The 6,772-nt window shown below is 47.4% G+C and overlaps 1 protein-coding gene across 2 annotated transcripts in view; it reads left to right on the forward strand.

The window, feature by feature from the left end:
- Positions 1 to 6,772, forward strand: part of SYN3 (synapsin III) — a 203,255-nt gene that overhangs the window by 118,605 nt on the left and 77,878 nt on the right. The window lies entirely within an intron of this gene.

Here is a 6,772-nt window from a genome sequence, read left to right on the forward strand (position 1 = left end):
CCCCTCTGTTTCCTGTTTCCAGTCAGCATCTTGCTGCTGGAGCAGGAATCCTGTATCACTCTGTACTGCAGTTACAAAAGAGGAAAATGATGGCCAGTGGAGGGGGAAGGGGTGGGGGAAATCCTCTTAAATAGCCATGTAGGATGTCTGGGCAGGGATGTGAGCCAGGAGTCCTCAGAGGCAGTAGAATAAGTGGGAGTTTAGCAAACAACCATTTTCTTTCTTTGACTAGTGTTCCTCAGAGACCTCAGCACTCCAGTTCTCAGAGCTAATTTTAGCTATTTGTGGTTGGCCTCTTCCTAATGTCCCTTTCCTATCTCTCACACACACTGAACCTTGGGATATTCTCTGTGGGCTGACAGATGACGTGAAAACCTCTAATCTGCAGGTCAAATATAAAAAATGAAGTGGGATCAGGAAACTGGAAGCACGATTTGCTTTTTTCCAAATAAGGGAGATGATATATTCATATTAGAAGTTCTTAGCATACCAAGCTTGTGGGGTTTTTTTTTAAAGTATATGAGGGGAATGACTTATTCTTGAAAATTTTATGGTAACCGCTAAAGATGTTATCATCCCATGGACACTGCCTTGCCTGTGCAGACTGACTGCATGCTTTCATTATTTATTGGCAATGCTCTTCTGTAGGAAAACCAAAACCACATTGTCCCAAACACTGTACTGACATACAACAGGCAGAGCAAGTCCCTGCCAAAGGGCATAGAGTACATGTTAGAGAGGGTTCAAAATGAACACAGTGGCAATAAAGCTGTGATGCCAGAGGTGGAGGAGCTTGCAGCATGTGGCATTCATACTGTAGATGGAAGTCTGAGTCTTACCTGCTTTACACACCTGTGATGATTTGATGTCAATGCTTTATCTTCCACAAAATTTGCTATACAATCCATCATGAATCTGATGTCCAGAGGCACCACAGGGTACAAAAGGAAGGTAAAAGGTTTAGGATGACTCCTCCTCTTTCAACCAAATTTTCCCAGAAACACAAGCAACAGGTGGCACTTTTTCTTCCCCTAAACTTCTTGTGGATTCCCTCTCCTGATCTCCCCCCCCCCCAAATCTCTAAAGGATGCTCTACAAGTCCAAAGTGTATGCTCCAAATAATGTATATGTGAGACTGGGGACAGCAAAAAGGCATATGGACTGGTAAGGGATCTGAAAGAGATGCTGGCTCTGCTCTGTATGAAAACTAAGTCCAGGGCTTGGTAATCAGATCAATAACCTTATTTTCAGTTGATAGATTTAAGAAGGCTTTGAGTCAGGTGAGGAATCCTGGGAAGCTGTTTAGGAGGAGAAAAGGGTAGTTATTATGTCCCTCAAGGACAGGAGAGCACTATTCCTTGAGCTGACAGAGGCCAGATTTATGTTACTTATTGGGCAGACAGCCCTGGTTTTGTGTTGGACCGGAAATAAAAGACTGACTGGGATTATCTTGGACAAGACTGCCTGTAGCACTCTGCTCTGGCTGACAGGAAGCAGTCAGTCTGCGTATAAAACAGTCCTAATGAACTGCCCATCTTTGCGCCCTGCAGGTATTTCCCAGGTGAGGCTATGCTGCACAAGGAGCTATTCTCCACTCTACAAGAGATCCGGGCAGGACAGTGCAGCCTGCATCACTGTTAGCAGAGGCACAGACAGGCCAATTGCAGTAGGGAGAAGCCCAGCAGTGAGCAGAGCACTTGTGGGGGCACAGGGGCCATCTCATGTTGTCTCTGGCTTCCCACAGATTCCTGGGAGCTCAGCTCATTGCTGAAGATCCCCTTCATTTTTAAGGGCAGTGTTGGCAACTTGTTTCTCTTTTGGACAGAGATAAGTCCTGTCCAAACTGAAGGAACGGATGGGGGAACCTCACCCACCCACCCCACACCCCACCTACAGGTTTTCCTAATAATCCTTGGGCAGATGGACACAGGCATATGACTCCTTGAAACTCTGTTAGCTTTGGAGGGAGTAGTGGGTGTGGGGCCGTGGACATGGCCAGATATATGTGTTGCCCTTCACAGAGAAGCTCACTGTCCTGCAAAGACTGAGTATCAACAAAGTCCTTCCTGTGGGGACTTCCAGCTCTGCCGGAGCCAGCTGTAAATTCCTTTGAGGCTGCGACTAAGAAAACTGGAATCCTGGGAGGACCTTGGTACAGTCCCAAAACCATTTCCACTGAACCTTCCCAAAAAAAATGGTTTCTCTGACCCAGGAATGTGAGATCTGTAACAATGGCAAAGCTGAAGTCCTAGACTATTTGCATTAACTAGTATTAGCTCATTACTTCTTTGCACTCTGTCTCATCTAATATGAAAATGATTGTCCCTCTGGGAGACAGACTCATCTTGTTGTTCCATTTTTGTGTAGCACGTGGCACGACAGGGATGGTAATATTTGAGTGGGGTGCTACCTCCATATAAACAAAAAATTAGTTTCTCTGTTTACCGCTTTCTTTTTGAGTTTATTATTTTGAAGTGAATAATTGTAAAGCATCTGAGTTAGCACAGCACAGCTAATGGCTGCTTCAGCCAGGAAATGGCTGAGAAGGAAGGAAAACAAGGACTCGTGTACAAACTGCCATGGCGCAGTGGAACAGTGTGGAGTGGCTGAAGCAGGAGACAGCAGAAAGGTAGCTGGCCCCTCATCCAGTCCTAACAAAGCTGGAAAAAAACTACATTTGCTGTAAGGCAGGTGAAGGTCCTTCAAACCCACGACAGCCAGCTAGCCTGACCACAGGACCTACCAGCTGCCCCTTCGCTTGCCAGACCTCGTGGGTTTGTGCTCTGTCCCCCACCATCTGTTTGTCCTTTTTAGAGGAGTGGTACCTACCAGGTGTCACCCTCTGCATGAATCAGTTGAAAAGTTTGGCTCCCCAACTGTGACAAGTTTCCTGCACGTTTTTTGTGCTTCCTTGCATGATACAATTTTTTTTCTGAATATTTGCAGATTTCCCCTTTTAAACGCAGAGGTTCTGGAAGGCCATAACACCTCGTGGAGTGAATGCATTCCCCAAAAGCCTTCCCCACGGTGTGGTGGCCCCAATTGCCAACACTTTGCCCTCCAAGAATGGAGAATGTAATCCAGGCTTTCCTTCCCTGCCTGTGGTGCCTCTGAAGCACTAAAGTCTCCAGCGAGCAGCCAGCCAGCATAGCCACCAACATGCTGGGAAGGGCATGGCAAAGGGTGGGAAGGAAGAGTGGCTGCACCACACTGTGTTCCAGGCACATTTAGCTGGCAGGTGGTCCCTAAGGGACTATCAGCTGCTGCTGTATGTTTAGGGCAGCTTCTGGGCTACTTGCACTCACACTGGCAAAATCGATGTAGCTTCAGCCAGCTCCTAGGGGCTGTCTTCCTTCCCACCGCTTGTCAGCAAAGTCTGAGCAGAGCAGAGACCCTAGCTCCACATCATGCCACCTATACTCACCGACTTCTCTGCCTCTTCCTACCTGCCAAAGCAGGAGGGTGGGTGTTTCAGTGAAATCTTCCCTCCGGGGTGAGGAGAAAGGCAGATAAAGAACAGCCAAGTGGTGTGCTGGGCTCACACTCCTCCTTGCATCCTCAACTACACTCACAGGCTGACATGAGTGATCTTACTCACTTGTGCACACATGAAATACACGCAAGCACTGAAGGGGGGAAGGCTGTCAGGGCTGTTCCCATCTATAGAGCAGCCCTTTGACAGGACTGGGCACTTTTTTTTCTTTTTTTTTTTTTTTTTTCCCAGATGAGAGGCTGGTCACCACCACCCCTAAACTCACCTCCACCCCCAAACAGCTGTTTTGCCAAAGGGTGGAGAAGCAGACCTCCTGATTGAGGGTGGAGCAGTTTGAAGGGGAGGAAAGCAGTGACTTCACTTTTTATTAAGTAATAGCAGAGCAGGGAGTGCGTCACTCTGAAAAACAAGACTTTGGGTGGGGGCAAAGGCTCTCTGCAGCATCTTACACATGGAGCCTTCCCTGTTGTGGGAAATAAGCAGAACACACCATTCTGAAGAGGGGAAATCAGAAAGTCGAAGGTGCAGTAAGTGAGACACCTTATAATCTCATCTAAGGGGATTCAAGAAGAGCACCAAGGTGAAAGGGCATGCAATGGTGAAGGTGGTTTGGGCTAGAGTTTAGGAAGCACTTTTCTCCAGCAGGCATAGGGGAGCATGGGAATAGACCAAGTCCATGTGAATGAAATAGCGTGGCAATAGATGCAAGTCCATGTGAATAAAACAAGAGCGAAAGAGTGGTCTGGATGCAGCTCTGCATCCAGCCCTTGGCCAGGGCAGGCAGGGCAGGGTAGCATCAGGGAATGGGTTGCCATCTGCTTACCCTGGAACCTGGTCAGCCTTGGCTGGAGCACCAGTACCGCCATAGCTCAAAACGCCCTGTGGCCTTCTCTTACTCATGTCATTGGCCCAGTCTCTGCAAGGAATCTGAAACTCTTGGAGTCTTATCTGGCTTGTCCTTTCCATGGTGCCAACACACCATTTACTGTGCAAACAGGGCAGCTCTGGCAATTTTTTATACCAGGGAGGATCCTTGCCCTGGCAAGGGAATTCTTTGCAGACAGAATGGAGCTTCTCAAGCAGCACACGGGGCCAGCTTCCATGGGAGCGGACAGCACTAAGTTCCCTAGGTTCCATGTACAAATATGATGGGAGGTGATGGCAGAATAGACAAAAGCGTCTTTCACAGAGAGTTAGCCGCAGGAGGACTGCTGTTCTTAGGTTAGCAACAGCCTCTTCTCAGTCCTGTGCTAGTGAACGAGTATTGCAAGATCTGGATTTATCTCCCCAAGAAATCCTTTCCCTGCAGCTGACTCCAGCAGGGCTGTATGAGCAGCCTAAGGCCAGTCTGTAGCTGTATTCCCTCCTCCCAGACCCAGATTCAGTTGGCTTCTGCCAGTTCTGGCTACCACTGTAAGAGTCTCCCAGGCTCAAGAGCAGTCTGGTATGTTAGAGGTCATTCTAGGCTGTTCACACCATCATAAGAGTTAAAAGCAGTCTTAGTCTCCAAAGGCTGCAAATGTAACAAACATTTTCATACTGCTTATGCTGTTTATGCTGCTCTGAAAGTGCAGTCTCCAGCATGGCCATCAGAACAGAAGCTGTTTCACAGATGGCTGTGGGGTGGCTGTAAAAAGCCTTAGCGATGGCTCTGGGCAGTGCTGATAGCATGATCACAGCGTACCTCTGGCCCTGCTTACAATGGGGACATAACCAAAGCCATTTCTTTCCTCTCCTAGTCCTCCCAGGTGAAATTCAGAACACCTTGACACCATCCTCCAGAGACATGACAGTGTGGGGGCACACCTACCTAGCATTCCTCTAGCTAGCACACATACTGAAGTGTAGTGCATCAGGGATGCCATGTGCTTCACTTGTTGGATATTTACCCAGGATGGGTAAATGCCTGGGCACGTTTGACCTGTCTTGAAGTCCTGGCTGTTGCGTTTGGACTTGTGCTACCACTCGAATTATTTTCTATCTGGTTCCTACACACCTTCACATACTGCAACCACACATGGTGAGCATGTCTCAGACAGTCAAGAATTCAGGCTCTGCTTGACAGAGGTGTAAAAAACTGCTAGGTTGTCAAGTGTTCAGGCCCTTTATCTATCTTTTTCCGATATATAAAGTGAAACCAAGCTTACAATGGCTCCTCCTGCAAACTTTCCCTAGAGACTCACCAAGGTTGCAAAGAACTGAAACGCAAGCTGCGTTCCTCACTTCTGCCTCAAGTATATGAGAGAGGGGAAAGATAAAAAATGAAGGAAGCAATAAATGTACCCTTTCTGCCAGACTGATTGACAACTTCAAGGGCAAAGTTCAATTTCTAAGAGTCACTAATAAACAGAATTTTGTGTTCTCACTCCCGACCTGAGAAAATAAAATTAACTGAGTGTTCAGAGAGCCCTACTTCCTTGCTCACAAATCATAAATGGCTTACCAGAACAGCACTGTTTTGGAGATAAAGAAGAAAAGGACAAAGGAACATAAACAAAGTAACAGGCATCCACCAACTCCCCCAGCAATACTTGCCAAGGTCGTCTCTCATTGCTTGCTGATGCAACTGCTACAGCAGTCCATTGCTTCCGCCTGCTCTAGCAAAGCTCTACTGACAGCTGACAGTTTTGGGCTAGTGCCACTCACCTGCTGGGTAGCAAAGGCTTCTTCAGAGGCGGAGCTGAGCCCGGGTGGGAACCCCTGACCAGTGCCTCTGGCTTGCTGCTTCTTGTCGCCATTCTAACTCTGTTAGCAGCTCCTCTTAGTGGCTCCAGCTAAGCATCCCCCATTGCCTGCAGTTCCTGCTAGCCACTTCTAGTCCTCAGTGGGTCCTGGCTTTTTGTTCCTCAAAGACAACTTCTTAAACAAACTTTCCTGGCCCTCTAGTTTGCTGTATTTTTACCTCCCAAGATTGCAAATGATTACATGAAGCTAAGGGTGCTCACCTACTATGGGCACAGCTAGTCCCAGCTTTTCACACTTACTGAAATTCATATTATCCTCATTTTTATGATGACATTATCATTGTTTTCTTACACAAATCCTCCTACATGTGGTAGCATATAAAAATCGGAATGTATAGGTATTAGGCCTGCCTGTAGGCTTTTTCAGCTCCTTTTCTCTCCAACTAAGACCAGCAGAGCAGTCCTGCCCTTCTAGCTCTCTGGGCCTCCTTGCTGGCAGGCCAACAAAACGTAAAGGAAAAGACGGTGTCCAAGTTGTTCTTTGTGTCTTGCGGTCAGCCTGACCATCTCATCAGGATTGAACAAAAAATAATAG

This window comes from Balearica regulorum, chromosome 1 (assembly GCF_011004875.1).
Source record: "Balearica regulorum gibbericeps isolate bBalReg1 chromosome 1, bBalReg1.pri, whole genome shotgun sequence".
Taxonomy (NCBI): Eukaryota; Metazoa; Chordata; class Aves; order Gruiformes; family Gruidae; genus Balearica; species Balearica regulorum.